The sequence below is a fragment of the Elephantulus edwardii genome, unplaced genomic scaffold (assembly GCF_000299155.1).
Source record: "Elephantulus edwardii isolate Elephantulus edwardi_28Jun2011 unplaced genomic scaffold, EleEdw1.0 scaffold00057, whole genome shotgun sequence".
Lineage (NCBI taxonomy): Eukaryota > Metazoa > Chordata > Mammalia > Macroscelidea > Macroscelididae > Elephantulus > Elephantulus edwardii.
Window position 1 is genome coordinate 9,132,349 of NW_006399807.1, and position 17,925 is coordinate 9,150,273.

A 17,925-nucleotide genomic window follows, 5' to 3' on the forward strand; every position below is an offset into this window, starting at 1 on the left:
CTGTGGTATATTCACACAATGGACTACTATGCTGCATTGAAAAACAAGGAACTCATGAAATATTCAAAATGGGTGACCCTAGAGGACATTATGCTGAGTGATGTATCTTAGTCACAAAAGGACAAACACTGCATAGTGCTACTGCTGTAGAATGGGACTGACAGGGTTGGGATAAGAATGAAAAAATCCTCATGAATTATGTATACTGCATTGAAACCGATGAGGGAGAGAACAGTTTAAAAGCAATATATTTTAGGGCATTATGAGGTTGCAGAGTGGAGTATTATACTCCAAGTGGGGGGCAGTGCATGGGGATTGCACACCAATGAAGGGATTTTTCTTTTACTTTTCAAAGAGTAGAGCGAACTGGGGGTGGGGGTGGGGATGGGGCGGGCAGGGAGGAAAGTGCAACAATGAATAAATGGAAATCCGAAATCTCTGTATGTGTTCATTGAAATTAATAAAAGGTGGGGGAGGGAAAATGGGCTAATACTTTTCTATAACCATAATTAATGGATTCTTTCTGGGTGCCCATTGTCCCAAGATTCCTCCCAAATTTTTTAAGACTTTTATTTTTAATCTTTTAAAAATAATTTTATATTGGTTTGCTTACAGAGTTGATATATATTTTGTTTCATAGTATCGTTCATTCACATTATGCTTTATACATCATTCCCATTCATTTTGGGTTGTATTTTGGTTTTGTTTTTTATTGTTGTGTACCATTGAATCAAATCCGACCGGCACAGGATGATGTTGCCCCTGGTTCTCCAGCAGAGCATCTGGTGGATTCGAACTGCGTGCTTTTGAGATTGCAGCACAACTTCTTGGCTCTAGGCCACCAGAGCTCCCTCTATTCATTATGTTTTATAATTAATCACCGTTGAACCATGCTCACCATTATCTTGTCTTTCCAGATCCCTGCTAGATCTTTCCCACTTCCTTTACCACCACCACCCCAACCCAATTGCATGGCCCTGTGATTTCCCCCCTGCAGTTCAATTGGGAAAAGCCACCTATACACATACCTTTTAAAATAAGCAGAAGCTAAGTTTTCTTTGAAGATATTTTATCTCTTATTTATACCTCTATGCTTGATTTTATTTGAACTATAATTGGAATTTGTACTTGCTCATGAATGTGATGTCACTCAGCAAGCACAGATAATGTCACTATTATATGTAAGAGGGGTTGAAATGTAAGCTATTGTTAAATTTCACCTTGGTTGCCTTAAATTTACTGAAAATACAGAGATCTTTGAATAATAGACTTTTAAAATAAAAACTGTTTCCTTTTCCTCCAGGAAATAGTAATATTGGAAATGAGCACTTTTACCTTTTTTTCTAATGGTACTTTTGTGCTTCTCTTTCTATAATACAGTCACAGTGTCTTACAATAATGAGAGGAACAATGAGTCGCAATTTCCCCTTTCCTCACCTTGGTATTGCAGGCTTCACACATAAACCTGCTGTGCTGTCTTCTTAAGCTGATAGTCCTTTCTTCTTAGTTACACTTGAACTATTTATGAAGGCATCCTGTACCATTTTCAGAGCAAGTATTGTGTCCAGCCTTGTTTTGTTTGAGATTAGTGGTAGCACCATATTGTTGTTCCTGTTTCACTTTTCAATATCTTTTTGTGATAACTTTAAAAATAACACTTGTAAGATGACATGGGGAAGTTTATGTATGCCCTCCTCTAACATCATGAGCCCTAGTGGCCTAGTTCATAGGATGTGTGCCTTCTGGCTGAAAAAAAAAAAAGGTCCTGGAGGTTCTCTTTTCTCATTAAGATTTACATCCTCAGAAACTTGAAGGGAGGTTTCTGTGAATTAGGATTGACTTGAAGGCATTGATTTTTGAGTTGAGAACTTTATGAGGAAGGAGAGTCACCATCAAGAAATTGGCCCAAGAAAAATGTAAACAATCCAATCACAAAATGGGCACAGGATATGAATATATACTTCACCAAATAGGACAGATATTCAGATGGCATACAAATACATGAAATGTTCAAAATTCCTAGCTGTTTAGAGAGATGCAGATCAAAACAACTATAAGATACCGTCTCATCCCAGTAACAAAAGCAAAGTTCAGCTGGTTAGCAAACAACAAATGCTTTTGGTGTGGTGGAGAAATCGGAGGTCTAAATTAATTGCTGGTTAGAATGTAAAACAGTACAACCACTATGGAAAGTGGTCTGGCACGTTCTCAGAAAGTTGGAAAAAGAAATACCATTTGACCTAGCAATTCTAGTACTAGGAATATACTCTAAAAGAAACCAAAGTTGCCACTGAACAGTTAAGTACACACTTAGGTTTATTGCTGCATTATTCACAATAGCCAAGAGATGGACACAATCCAAAAACTATAATATATTCACAGAATGGAATACTACACAACACTGAAAAAAAAAACTCATAAAATATTACACAACATGAGTGACCCTGGATAACATTATGCTGAGTGAAATACAAAAGGACAAATACAGCATAACACTGTTCTAAAGCAAAACTGACATGGAAGTTAAGAGGAAACTAATAAAAGAGGGGCTAAATAATGAATACTACATTGGAACAGATGAAGGAAAGAACTTTCTAAAAGGAAGATATGATTAGGCATAATCTGTGTAGCAAAGTTGACTGAGGGAGGAAATTATGCAAAAATGAATGATTTTTTTTAAGTGAACTGGGATAGTAGGGAGAAAAATGTGCAACAATGAATGAAAACTTGAAAACAAACAAAACCACAAAGAAGCAAAGAAATTGGCCCAATGTTCATTTCTATAAAGAGGAAGTCAGACATACCGTCATCCTCTGTCCTGTTTTGCTTGTTCAGACTCTGTCAGTCCCACACAAAGTACTTTATACTTCTCTGCTAGATTCGAGAATTCATTCCAATGGCCACACAGTATTACATGAAAACCAGCAGGTTTTCACAGGCAGTAAATCACATGGGAGTAGACTGGCCATCTTTTTCTTGTGGCGATGTAATAGATTACAACTCAGAATCAGGAATGATACAGAACAATACTTTCTTTGGTCAGGACAGCTTCTCAACTGTGCCCACAGACAGGCCACTCCCCTGCCCTTGGGTCTCGTGGGCCAGCTGGCCTGAGTGCATATAAACAAATTTACAAAGCTCTTTTACTCTACTGAAAAGTGTCCAAAAGTGCTTAGTTCCTGATGTTTGTATCTCACATTAGGATCCCATTTCTACGTGATAGTGTTGGTGGTTTGTTGCAGTAGTGGTGATTGTGTTTGTATTTGAATAATTACATAGAAAATGTTTAAAAGTTAAAAGCAGTGTATCACTGAATACAAGAAATAATTCTGTCATAAATCTTCTGTTTATAGTCAACTATAACTTTCCCAAAAGCTATTTCTCTAAAGATAAAACTTTTAGGAATAGAGTTAAATTAAAAGATGGACAATCTTACTGGTTAAGAAGTTCTTGTTTTTTGGAAACAGTTGAATAAATCCCCTTTCCATATTCCAAAATTATATTTGAAGAGATGAAAATAATAGTGGTACAGAGTTTCAGGTGGATTCTAGTTTCTTAAGACATCATGTACACTATATTGTTACTTTGTTTTGTAGCATCCAGTCAGAACCTAATCACAGCTGACTCTCCAGAAGATTTTCAAAGGCTGTACGTTGCACTAGAGGAGATAGCTAATCTTTTTCCCCAAAGCAGTTGGAGGATTTGAACCACAAATGCCTTTGGTTTGGCAATGCTGCTCCTTACCACTAGGCCACTAGAACTCCCTAATATAAATAACGTTGTAAGATTAGATTCCGTTTTAATTAGCCAGTGATACTTTTACCTAGGTGGCCCCAGTTGAGCCTCAAGGACCCTTACATTTTATTCTAGTGAGGCATTACTTAGAGCTGGTATGTGAATTAAAAACTTTATTTTTCAATTATAGCAAGCAAAAAAGGGGATTGCTGCTTGAAAAAGAAATTCTGAAGGAAAGCAAGTTTTTGTAGGTTAAAGTCATGGGTGAGGGCTCGTGTTTATTGAGCACTTTTAGAAGAAGACAGGATTGTCTAACCAACGAAAACACTCAAATCAGGAGACATGCACAGCCAGCCTTCAAGTTGAGCCTCTCTAGTTAGGTGTTTTGTTACCATGGAATATGCATTGCCAGTTTCCTCTTCATGGCTGCTTTCTGTAGAAGGTCATATAGTGGTCACTCTTTTTACTTATGTGTATGCCTCGTACCTGAAAGCTCTTTCAGATTATTTAAAACTAGAATTGCTAATAAAGTTAACTCAGCTCATTGCAGTTACGTCAGAATCAACAGATAACTCCAGCAAGTTTTTAAGAGGCTATAAATCACACTGGAGGAGGTCGTTCATCTTTTTGCCACAGAGAAGCTGGTGGATTTGAACCGCCTGCCTCCCTACAGAAATGAGGGACCCCTGAGGATGTCAATATTAATTTTCAACTCAAAACACAAACTCATTGCCATCATGCAGGAGGAGCCAACTCATAGCTGACCCTTCAGTGAGTTTATTGTTATTGTTAGGTGCCATCTAGTCAAGTATAACTTATAGTGACCCTATGAACAACAGACCTGTCATCATCTCTAACACACTGAGCCCACTGCTGCAATCACTGTGTCAGTCTTTCTCATTCAGGATTTTCCTCTCTTTCTCCGTCCGTCCACCTTCTAAATGTATTATTTCTTTTCAAGGAATAACCTCTCCTAGCAACATGCCCAAAGTATTCTGAAGCTTTGCCATCTTTGCCTCCAATGAGTGCTCTGGCTGCACTTTCTACAAGATACAACTGTTTGTTCTTTTAACAGTTTGTGGAATATTTAGTACTCCTAACACCGTATCTCAAAGGCGTCAATTCTTCTGTCATCCTTATTCGTTATCCAGCAGGAGATTGCCCGGCTTTCTTCGACAGCACTGCCAGAGAGGTGCTGCCTTTGAGTTAGCAACACAACTTCCTACAGACTACGCCTTAAGATCTCCCGTTCAACAAAAAAGAAAAATTGTTTTGATTAGCATATCATGTCCAGAGGAGCACAAAGTGGGAAACCTGTCAAGTTTGTGATCAGATCATATTTAATAGTATCCAGTTAAGATTTTTTTCTTTCCTAGTAACTGCTGTTGTTTTTGTGTGCTCTCAATTTGGAAGGACCCGGAGCTAAACCTCCAGCAGGTTTTCAGAGGCAATTAATCACAGAGGAGGTGATAACCCATCCTTTTCCCACAGAACAGCCGGTGGATTCAAACTGCATGCCTTCATAGTGGCAGTACAACTTCATACCACAAGGCCAAGGTGAATTTTATTAGGAAAATCTGCTGTCAGGGATCTTTGCAGAGTGCCGAGAAGCACCAGTGTCAAGGTAGAGACTAAGGTGTGCCTGATCCAGGCCATGGTCTTTGCAGTTTCTTGCTATCCATCGAAGAACTGGACGGTGACTGAGGATGAAAGAAGAAGAAACTATGCTTTTGAATTATGTCCCTGAAGAAGAGGATTGAACATAGACTGCCAAAAGAACGAATAGATCGGTCTAAGAGAGGGTGAAACCAAGTTGCTTCTTGGAGGCAAGGATTTTAAACTCTTGTCTCACATACTTTGGGCATGTTGCCAGGAGGGACCAGTCCTTGGAAAAGGACATCATGCTTGAAGGATGGAGGGACAGCAGACAGCACAGAAGACGACGACCCTGGGTAAGGTGGATTGATACTGTAACTGGGGTAATGGAGGTAAATGTGTCAGAGACAATGAAACTGGCTCAGAATAGGGCAGGATACAGAGCTTTTGTGCATAGAGTCACTTTGAGTGGCAGACGACTCGATGACACATAACAACGACTACAGTCATTGCTAGAAATTATAAGCTACAAGAAATATTTAATACAAGACTGGAGGGTCTTATCAGTGCACAGAATTTTTTTAAAATGTGCAAAGCAAAAGTTGGTAGTTATTTTTTAAAAAATCCGTACAGGGTATCTTTCACAAGTAATTTTCTGTCTAGAAACAGGGAGATCACTTTGAAAATGACATGGAGAATAAATGTAAGGAAAGCTGATTTGAAGAAAAGTGAAACAGAATAAAAATTTACATTATTCTCACTAATTGCAATAGTATGATAAGAAGGAGAGGAATGGCGGCCTAGTCCTTGGGAAGCTGTGTCACTAGTCCTCAGGTTGTACCTCTCAAGTGACTTGAATCTATCTGTAGCTCATAAGAAGATGGACAGTTTTCCCTGGTTTGATTTACAGCCTCAGAAACCCAGTGGAGCATCCAGCTATGACTTGGTTCTGACTTGACAGTGATGAGTGAGACAGTAGAGAAATATAAAATACAGAATAATGTATCTACTGTTGGAGGCAACTTTGGTCAAAACTTTGTCTTTTTAAAGATTGTAATAATTTTATGAGCTGTAAATTGGAGGTTTCTAAAACATCATTGTACATGAACTATAGTTGGGGATGTAAACGATAAAACTCAAATTAGAATGCCTTATCAATTTATGTCTTGTTAGTCTGATCTTGGCTTAATTATTGGTTAAATTGGTCCCTACCGCAGTAAACATCAATCTGAACTACTTGGTCATAGTATGAAAATCATAGAAAGAACAATTTAGAGAGATTTAAGAGGGAAGGTTTCTGAACTTTGGTTTAGTTCTATTTCTGTTCAGCTTGGTTACTTCACTTGAAATGCTTCTTTATATTTCTTAACTTTTTTATTTGTAAAAAACCAAGAGTGAATTGATTCTTCTCATATGGTCCAAATCATTTGTAAGTTTTGAGTTTTAAGATGACTAAATTTTAAGTAATCACTGCTGTTTGAGTTCTTACAAACTATACTGTAGTTTATTAGAACTATTAGAGTTAACTACAGTCTTCTAACAGTGGATATTTAGAGCTTTTTAGTAAATGCCTTTTTCCAAAATTTGAAGCTATGATATTAATTTTAGTTTTTAATAGGAACTTTGATATTTAATTTGTAGACAAGTTGTTCATGTTCACATTATTTGACATTTTGTGATACAGTTTTCTTTTCCTTGTATGTTGAAGTCCTTTTTTGTAAGATAAGACTGTATTTATTTGCTTAATACAAATTACCAGCTTTCCTCTTGGGAAACAAAATAGTAAATAGTTAATGGAAGATATTAACTATTTTAGCATGTTTAATAGAAATCAGAATATTGCTGGCAACACAATGATTGATCACTTGGCTGTTAGCCCTAACGGTTTGTAGTTTGAACTCACTAGCCACTTAGTAGGAGAAAGATTTACAGCCTTGAAAACCCTATAAAAGCCCTTACAGGGTTGCTGTGCTTTGGAAGCAACTTGACTGCAGCAGGTTTAGTTTTAGAATAGAAATAAAATGAAAGGGACTCTTTAGAAGAATATTCTTTTTTAAACATTTCATAGGATGTTGTGGTGAAAGCTGAAGAAAGTAAATTTGCAACCTCAACCTCAAGAGAGGTAGATGAATAGGTTCTTCTCGGCAAAGGAAAATTTAAATGTGAATATGTATGATACCTAGAACATTGTAGGCTTAAGTATTTTGAAGTATAATTTATATAAGTAAAAAGTACTGGTTTCTGTGTACAATTTTGAGAATTAACAATCTTCCAGAAAGTTTTTTCATACTCCTTTGTATTGATCTCCTTTCTCCATTCCAGACTTGACTTAACTTCAGATCTGTTTTATTTCCTTGTATGTGTGTCTTTTCTTAAATATCGTATAAATTAAATCATACAGCATGTAGCCTTTGAGTCTGACTTCCTTAACTTGGCATATAATGTGTTTGAGCTTTATATGTGGTGTTGTATGTATTGTGGTCTTGATTTTATTTCTCCTTCCCACGTATTGTAGTAGTGCCAAATGTGTGACAGAATCCTGGGTATAGATACCTTTTGGGAAGGAATTCAGACCAGTTCACATAAATTCACTGACAGCCAAGGAGGCAAAACAGATATTAATGCTCAGATTTCAAAATCTTCGTGAAGCAAAACAGTATCTGAAATGGGAAAAATGATGAGTCACAGCCTCAGAGCAGGAGATTCAGAAGGGGTGTGGTGAGCCTGCAATACATGTTCAGAGTGGCTCAGTTGGTCATCAGCTTAGAGCAGGGCACCATCGTTTCTGACTGCTGTTCAAGAGATTTGGTTGCTGTGCAGCATGCATGCTTCCTTGTTTTTTGAGAGAGAGATTACATTTCCACCAGGATATTTCCTATTCTAATTATTGTTCCACTGTTCATATATTTACAAATTCTGTCCTGTTCAGGTTTCACTTTGTTATCCATAACTGAACAAGGAAGCACTGCTTCAAAGCCATGCCTTTGAGTTAGAGAGATTGGAAACATGAAGGAAAGTATTATTTGAGATAAACACAAAAAGAAATGGTTGAAATGCCTAAAGCCTGTCCAGAGCTAAATAGTATGAACTTTACAAGAGAAAATCTTTGCCAGTTTGTTCTTGCCATCTGACTGTGAAGAGAGAAGCACAACTTCTTGAGCAATGAGGAGTCAGTAGTTCTCAAACTATAAATTCAGCTATTTCTTGGCGAGACCTTCATTGATATCCTCTAATTAATCTCTAATTGCCTCCCTGTCATATTCCTTAATGCATATTTAAAAATCTTTTCTATTTTCTGTCTTATTTCTCTTTTGTTGTTTTCTGACACAGTCTTTACATTTTAATCACTGAGAACAGTATTGCTATCTGTCCCATTTGAGTTCTAGTACGTCCTCTATACTGCATTTCTGTACATTTACTCATCTTCTCCCTCCTATTTTCTCATCTAAGTTTGAAAAGCTATTCTTTTCTTTATTGGATGACTAGAACATTTACCGCCAGAGATTCAGGGGGGAATAATTATCTTTGCAAACTATGTTATACCAGCTGGGAGAATTTACTGTTAAAGACAGGTAGTTTGAGAAAGACAGGCCCTCTCCTTCTGTGTGATTTTTAGCCTCTGAAAACCTACTGGTAGGTCAGCTTTGAGTTGATTTCCAACTCCATAGCAGTGACTTTTTGGCTCTGTGCAGGTGATTATACAGAATTAAGAGACCCTTGTCTTCCTTTTACCACCTAAAATTGGTCAGGCAGCTTATCAAAAGAAATTACTTGCCAAAGGAACTTAAATCTCATTTTCTAAGGGTGCTCCTTTTCCTCTAATAGTTTTGAATACGGTACTTTCCTCTTTTCTTCCCATCTCTACCCCCAACAAGAAGGAAAGTCAGGGCACTTAAATAATATCTGTACACCATTATCTCACACTCATTACTGTAGACTCAGAACTAACCCATAGCTGATCTTCCAGTGGGTTTCTAAGGTTGTAAGTTTCACTAGTGAAGATTGTCCATCTTTCTCCTGTGAAGCAAGGGTGGATTCAAGGCACCAGAGAGGTGTGACTTTCAGATTAGCAGTGCAACTCCATATGGACTAGGATACCAGTTGTTGTTAGGTGCTATTGAGTCAACTCTGAGTTTTAGTCACTCTGTAAACAGCATAGCTGGGACTTGCCCTATCCTAGGCCATCCTCAGTCTCTGATATATTCAACTTCATTGGTACCGCTGCTTTGTTAATCCATCTCCTTGAGGATCTTCCTCTCTTTGTGTAACCTTGAACTATTCACATCATAATGTATTTTTCAAAGAACTCTTGACAGCATGCCTAAAGTACACAAGATAAAATTTCACCAGTCTTGCCTCTAAGGAGCATTCTTGTTGCTTCTCACTCAGTAATCGTCAACACCACAATACAAATGCATCAATTACTCTCTTGTCATCCTTACTCCTGTCCAGTTTGCAAGTGCATAGCAAGTAATTTAAAAGACTATGGCTTGAATCAGGTCCACCTTAGTCTTTAAACTGATATCCTTGCTTTTTTAGCATTTTGGAAAAGTCTTGACAGCAGATTTTTCCCACTGCAACATATCTTTTTAATTTATTTCTTGAGTTTCCTGTTTGTGGGAGACTTTGGAGGGGAAAATATAAGATGAGAATCCCTAAGTTATGAAGAAACATAAGTAAATATAAACATCTAAGTAGCCCTTTGAGTCATATGATGTATCTAATATAGCTAAAATGCCAAAAGTTGGTTGGAATATTATCAGAGGAGGCAACTTTTAAAAATATTGTGTGAACTTTTAACACATTTTCTAATAAATGTGTGTGTTTACACACATGCATATGCATATGCGTATGCATGCACATATATAAGTATAAAGATGAGCAGATGGCGCTAATCAAGTAGTAGGAATAGAGCAGTGGTACCACATGTATTTTGAGTGTTCTTTCAAGTTACTGTATTATAGCTTTCTGTTACATTGTTGTTGTTTTGTGCCATTGAGTTGCCTGCAACTCACAGCAACCCTATGTGTAATGCTCTGAACCCTCCCCTATCCTCAGCCAATCTCACTGACTCTAACACACCTAATCCCATTGCCTTAGTTACTGTGCCAGTCAGTCTAATCTGTAGTCTGCCTCTCCTGAGCTGTCTCTCCACATTTCCAAGCGTTATGTCCTTCTCCAAGGACTGGTCCTTCTTAGCCAGTGTCCAAAGTATGTAAGCAGGAACTTAAAAATCCTTGCCTTCAAGGAGAAACTTGGTTTCTCCCTCTCCAAGACAGACATACTTGCTCTCTTGGTGGTCCATGGTATGTTCAATACTCTTCTCTAGCATCACAACTCAAAGGCATTATTTCTGTCATCCTTAGTCATTCTCCAGTTATCTGATGCATAGGATGTAATTGTGAAGACCATAGCCTGGATCAGGTACACCTTAGTCTCTAGACTGATGTCATTGCCTTTTATCACTCTGGAGAAGTCCCTGACAGCACACTTGCACAGTGCAGTTCGTCTTTTGATTTCCTAACTGCTAGTGCCAAGAAGGTTGATTGGGAGGTGAGCAAACTGTATCTGTTAATAATCTCAGTCTGTTCTCCATTCATTATGGTGCTGCCATTTGGTCCCTTTGTGAGAATTTTTGTCTTCTTGATGTTAAGCTTCAATGAATATTGAAGACTATAGTCTTTGACCTTCTGTGGCGAATGCTTCATTCGGGTCCTCCTGTTTTGGCAAGCAAGGTTTGTCTTCCTCCAATCCTGATACCAGACTCCTACTCATAAAGTTTAGCCTTCTGAATGTTTTATACACACATGCACATGTGTGCTTAACTAGCTTCAGGCCTGAGGACCAAGAAAACAACACTTGCATACCAGATCTAGAGGCGACTTCACCTTCTCCTGGGAAATTATCCTACTGTGGCAACAGCATTCTGCAAATGGAAGAGCAGAGGCACAAAGTCACAAGAAGTCTGTCATGGATTAGAAGCTAAGGGGTAAGGATTTTTTTTTATGTTTCCTCAGAATTGTCTGAGACAGAAATTTTCCTCTAACCCTGCTACCTGGAATTTGGACTTAGAGCCTCCTAAACTCAAGAGAGACCTACACAGCATGAGGCATTAGGAATTACAGAAGCGAATTGAAACCTAAGCCATCATATCAGTGGCTGGATGTGAGGAGTGAGGTGTTGAACTGGGGAGTGGGGGATGGGGAGGGTGAGAGGAATTGCTCTTGGAACAGGGCAGAGAAAAGGATGGGTCATCAAGATTCATGTGCCAAGGCAGTTGGAGATGGGGATAACACTGAATCTATTGGTTACTTCTATAATGGGGAATTTTTTCCCACTGCCCCTTTCTATAAAATAATTGTCAGATATTGTTATAAAAGTGAGCATTCAGTTTAAGACAGACTAGTAAAAAGGATTGGCTACCATAGTATCCTAAATACTAGGCTTTTGAAAACCCAGTGCACAATAGCTGGATATAGTAATGTGAAAATATTAGTCATTATGTGCCATCAAGTCGCCTATAATTCATAGTGACCCTATGTACAGCAGCTCTCAAGTCTGCCCCTGCCCTGAACCGACTCCGACATTCCTACCCACATTGTCCTAGTTCCTGTATCAATCCATCTTATCTGGAGTCCTACACTTCCTACACTTCCACCCTTGGAGGCATGATGTCCTTTTCCAAGGACTGGTCCCTCCTGGCCATGTGCCCAAAATATGTGAGATGGAGTTTCAAAATCCTAGCCTCCAAAGAGAAACTTGGTTTCACCTCCAAGACAGACCTATTTGTTTTCTTGGTGGTCCATGGTATGTTTAAGACCACAACTCAAAGGCTTTAATTCTTCTGTCATCCTTAGTCATTGTCCAGCTCTCTGATGCCTTCGAAAATATGTGTGGTGTTAAGATGGCATGTCTTTCTGTAAATTAGTCCTATTTTTAAAATCAAGTCATAGGATGAGTGATTTAAAAGCCCTGGAAAAATTTCAGACAAGGGTCTCATATCAAAAGTTCACAGAATCTTGCAGGGCCTCCACAAGAAAAAGACTGATAGCACAATTACAGAATGGACAAAAGACGTGGGAAGACTTTTCACAGAGGAAGATATTTGAATGGCCAGCAGACACATGATGAGATGCTCAAAGTCACTGGCAATAAAAGAGATGCAAATAAAAATCACAATGAGATACTTTCTCACTTCAGTACTAATACTTTAACTCTTCATTAACTGTTCAGTAACAGTGGCAAAGTTTAACAGGTCAGTAAGTAAGAAATGTTGGAGAGGATGTGGAGAGATAGGAACTCTTATACATTGTTGGTAAGATTATAAAATAGAAGGCAGTTTGGCGTTTTCTCAAAAGTCTGAACATAAAAATTCCATTTGACCCAGCTAGTGTACTATTTGTAATATACCTCAATGTATTGAGAACTGAGGCACAATTGGAGACTTAACCATCATTGTTAATAACCGCATTATTCACCATCCCAAGAATTTGGAAACAACCCAGATGTCCAACTACAATTGAATGGATTGAGAAATTGTGGTACATTCACAAAATGGAATACTGCATAGCACACAGGAGCAATGATTTTGTAAATTACTACCTAACTTGGGAGAGACTGAAGAGTACTATGCTAAGTGACCTAACTCAGTCCCATAAGGACTTATATTGTATAAGACCGTTATTGTAGAATGACTATGAGGATCTAAGGGGGAATGAAGATGGGAGGGCTGAGGATGGGGTGGGGGGGTGGTGATAATCGAGTCGCTTGTGACTCATAGTGACCCTATGTACTACAGACCTAAACCCTGCTCTGTCCTGTGCTAATCACACTGCTTCTGACACACCCATCCTGATTACCCCAGTCACTGAATCAATCTACCTCATACCTCATACCATCAATCTTCCCCTTCTGCACTGTCCCTCAACCCTCCCAAGCATGATGTCCATCTCCAAGGATCTGTCCCTCTTGACAACATGTCCAAAGTATGTCAGACGAAGCCCCAGAATCCTTGCCTCCAAGGAGCCACCTGGTTTAATCCTCTCCAGGATGAATCTGTTTGTTTTCTTGGCAGTCCATGGTACATTCAATACTCTTCTCCAGCACCACAGCTCAAAGGCATCAATTCTCCTTCTATCTTTCCTAATCATTGTCCAACTCTCTGATACATATTAAGTGATTGCAAAGACCATGGCCTGAATCAGATGCACCTTAGTCTCCAGAGAGACACTGCTCTTCAGCACTTTAGAGAGGTCCCTAACAGCAGACTTTCTCATCGCAATACTTTTTTTTTTTTTTAAATTTCCTGGCTACTGGTGCCAAGAGCGTTGACTGTGGAGCCAAGCAGACTAAAATTGTTAACAATCTCAATCTCTTCACCATACATCCTGATGCTGCCAGTTGGTCCAGTGGTGAGAATCTTTGTCTTCTTCACATTGAGCCTCAATTCATATTGGAGGCTGCAGTCCTTGACCCTCTGCAGCAAGTGCTTCAGGTCCTCCTCAGTTTCAGCAAGCAGGGTTGTGTCATCTGCATAACGCAGATTGTTGATAGATCGTCCACCAGTCTTGACCCCACATTTCTCCTCATAGAGCCCAGCCTCTTGGATAATCTGTTCTGCATACAGGTTGAAATGGTACAGAAATAGGACACATCCCTGGTGTACGTCCTCCCCAATTTTGAACCGTGCAGTGTTTCCTTGCTTTGTTCTGACGACTGCCTCTTGGTCCAAGTTTGTACAATTTGATGGGTAGAGGGAGGTAGAAAGATCTGTTGTAAAAAACAATGTATATGAACTTTGTTAACAAACCAGTATACATTTATTTTTTTAAGAAAAGCACTTAGAAAAATATGATTATAGCTCTACACCTTTGCTAATGACATATATGAAACAATCTACCTTTTGAGATTTTAAAAATTAGTAATAAACCTTGTGTTTTGCTTACGGTTATCAAGTAAGGACTGACTTTTGTCTTTAGATTGTTAAAAATAGTTTAAACTGATCGTAAATTCTTTTTTCTTGGCAAAATTATTCATTTGTGACTCTTCTAGATGAATGAGACTAGACGAGGCACTATTTCTCTTTTTTATACTATTGAGCATCTTCCTTTTAAATCTCTGTCTTCTGCTTATTGATGCTTTTTTATCTTTGAAACTGCTTCCTTTTCTCTTGTTATTACTGCTGGCTTTTTTTTTGTTTGTTTTCTGGTTTCCTCCTACTTGTTATTAGGTGCTGTTGAGTTGAGTACACCCCATATGACCCATAGCAACCCTGTGAAATCTGAATCCTGTGCCATCCTCACACTTGATGGTACACTATACCTCATTGCAGCAGTTACCCTGCCAGTCTACATGCTTGAGAGTCTTCCTCTCTTTTGGTGACCCTCCACATTTCTGAGCATCATGTCCCTCTCCAAGGAATAGCCCCTCCTAGCAAAATGCCCGAAGTATGTGACGCAAAATTTTTATGATCTTTTCCTCCAATTTCATCAAACACTTGCCTCCATCCTTCTAGATCCTCTCTTTGATTTAGGAGTCTTAAATATCATGTTTTCTTTTTTTAACATTACTTCTTTGGGCTCTACAAATTTTTTCCATTTTTACTCAGCTTTTCTTAACACTTCTCTTTGAATCAGCTTGTTTTCTCAAGTGTGTGTTTAATTATTTTATTATCAGTTTAGACAGCTATTGCTTTCATATGAAACTTAAAATTCTCTTACCACCAAATTTAAGATTACTCACAAGCCTTCCCTTTACCAACTCTTTTTATTATTTTCATTCCCCCTCCTCCCTTCCCTCTCCTCTGCCTACCCTGCCATGCACCCCCTGTTTTAGATTGTCATGTATAAATTGTCTTAACATATATTCCTTTCATACAGTTCAACTGCTGTTGTCTCCCTAATCCCTTACCCCCACCGTCTTGTCCAATGTTTTAACAGCCATGTTATGCAGTGTTTGTCCTTTTGTGACTGAGAGATTTCTTTCAGCATAAGGCCTTCCAGGCTACCCTATGTTGTGTATTGCCCACTCTTTAAGCACTATACTTCTAACTCAGAAAGCTCAGCAGAAGCAAAACTTAGTCCTTAGCACACACAAACCTGCTCAATAGTTTTCATATTGACATTATTAAATATTTATAATCTAGTACTTTCTAGAATGCCTATCACTGTGGATAAGACATTCAAACATCTAGTCAGGAGCCTTAATGTTTTAGGTTGGGTTTTTCTATAAAATGCTGTTGCAAGGTTAGAGCTACCTCCATGGTTGTTTTGTTTTGCTTTTGGTTTTTGTTTTTTTTAAAAAAAAAAAACTTTTTGTTTTCATGAAAGTTTACAGAAAAGTTAGATTTTCGTTCATTGTTGCATAATTTCCTCTCTCCCTCTTTTTCAGCCCTCTTTGCAAGGTACTTCTTCTTCTGGACTGTTACTTACAAATAATGCGTAATCACATATTTCTTTTAAACCGTTTTCTCCCTCATCTGTTCCCGTATAGTCAGTGTTCATAATCTATTGACTTCTTTCTATTCTCCTCTCTACCCACCCCCCATGTCAGTCATGTTTTATAACAGTGGTGTTATGCAGTATTGTCCTTTTGAGGACATTACATTCAGCCTAATGTCTTTCAGGATTATCCATGTTATGTAACAGTTTACAAGTTCATTATTTTTCAGTGCTGCATAGTATTCCATTTTGTGAATAAATTATATATATATATATCTCACAGTTTTTCTATCCATTCGTTTGTTGATGGGCACTTGGGTTGTTTCCATCTCTCTGCTCTTGTGAATAATGCAGCATTCATCATGGGTTGCATACATCTGTTTAGAGGGCAGTTCTGGTTTCTTCAGGGTAAATTACCAGCAATACAATTGCTGGGGGCTCATCTTTCAGCACAGAATCAGATAATGTCCCACTGCTTGTTATTTACAAGACTTCCATTCCTTTTTTTTTTTTTTTCTTCAGAAGTGGTTGCCAGATCTTTACTTCCCAGTCTGTCTTAATCTGAAAGCTCCATTAAAACTGTCTACTAGAGGAAACACTGCTAGTATTTGAAATACTGGTGCCTCAGCTTCCAGCATAATAGGAACCTGCAAATCACCACAGTAAAACAAACTTACAGATGAGGGTGATAAGGGAATCTAAGGAAGAGATATAATAAGACCAGTTTACATTTTAGAAAGAGTTCTAGCAGCAGTGTGGAGGGTGGTCTGGAGGGATAGTTAAGATGAGGCAACCACAACAGTAGTCCAGAGGAGCCTGAGATGAAGATGGGTGGTCTGTGACAGAGACCGTGGGAAGAAACAGAGATAGGATTAAAAACTCTTTTGGAGAGGGGAGCTCTGGTGGCCTAGTGGCAAGGAGCTGCAACTACAATCCCAGAGGTGAACGGTTCGAATCCACCAGATCTGCCGGGTAAGGAGGGGCAATCTCCTCCTGTACCAGTCAGATCTGATTTGACGGTACACGCACACAAAAATAATAAAATAAAAACCTCTTTTGGAGGTAGAATTTGGAACCTCTGGTACCTTCTCATCTGCTAACATCCAACTTTCGGTAAAGCTTTCTGTCTTCGAAACCAGACTGTTCTGTGTTGCCACTTTTGTCTGAAAGGAAGATGTTTGGGTCCCAAATATCCCTTGGACAAAAGTGTTGTTGTTGTTATGTGCCGTCGAGTCGCTTGCGACTCATAGCGACCCTATGTACAACAGCCCTAAACTCTGCTCTGTCCTGTGCCAGTTGCACCATCTCTGACACTCCCATCCCGATTATCCCAGTCACTGAATCAATCCACCTCATAGAGGGCCTTCCCCTCCTGCACTGTAGGAGGATATTTAATAAAATACTTCATTTTATGAGTGCCATTCCCACCTCCTCATCTCTCTTTCTTTCTCACACACCCCCATAAAAATCTTGTGCTGGTCTTCATCATGTTTCTATAAGGAGGCAATCATCTATCCTCAAATGTTCAACATACAGAGAAGAGAGGCCCACTACATACTCCAAGCTATATCATAAAATTTCTTTCCCTGTTCCTGCTCAGTTTACTAGAAGATGTGGCCCAGAATTATTTTAAAATGATGTATTATTCCCAATGTTATGGACAAGTAAATTACTGACATTTACAAGGTGATAAACTACAAAGGATAAGTTTGTTCTCTTTTATAAATTTAAATTTTTTGTTAACAATACACTAGCATTCATAATAGCAAAAACAACCTTTTATACAGTAACTTAAAGACCAGCCATGAGAAAATAATAAAGTACCCAAACACTATCAGAGAAAACCGGTCCTGTCGTTTGGTTCTACTGTCAAGTCCGGGCTTGCTCTTTCAGGTCTCTGTCCTGAACAGAAGGTAAAGTGTTCAAGTAGAAAGAAGGAGTTGTAACTGTGACTTGCTGATCCTCAACTCAGCTCAAGGAAGATCAGACGTAGCCAGAGACCTCCAGTTTACCCAGTTTTAGGATATTCTAACACGGTATCCTTTTGAAGAGCCTTGACAATTCCATCAGTACCAGGGTTCAGATCTTAGCAAAATAATTTTAAATTAGTTTGTTGTTTTTTTTAAAAAAAAAAAAAAAAGAGAGAGACTTTCTC

At 38.6% G+C, this 17,925-nt stretch overlaps 1 protein-coding gene across 4 annotated transcripts in view; it reads left to right on the top strand.

Moving 5' to 3' along the window:
• The window catches only part of POU2F1 (POU class 2 homeobox 1), a 248,320-nt gene that overhangs the window by 171,872 nt on the left and 58,523 nt on the right, over window positions 1-17,925 (top strand). The gene's annotated exons all lie outside the window — the stretch shown is intronic.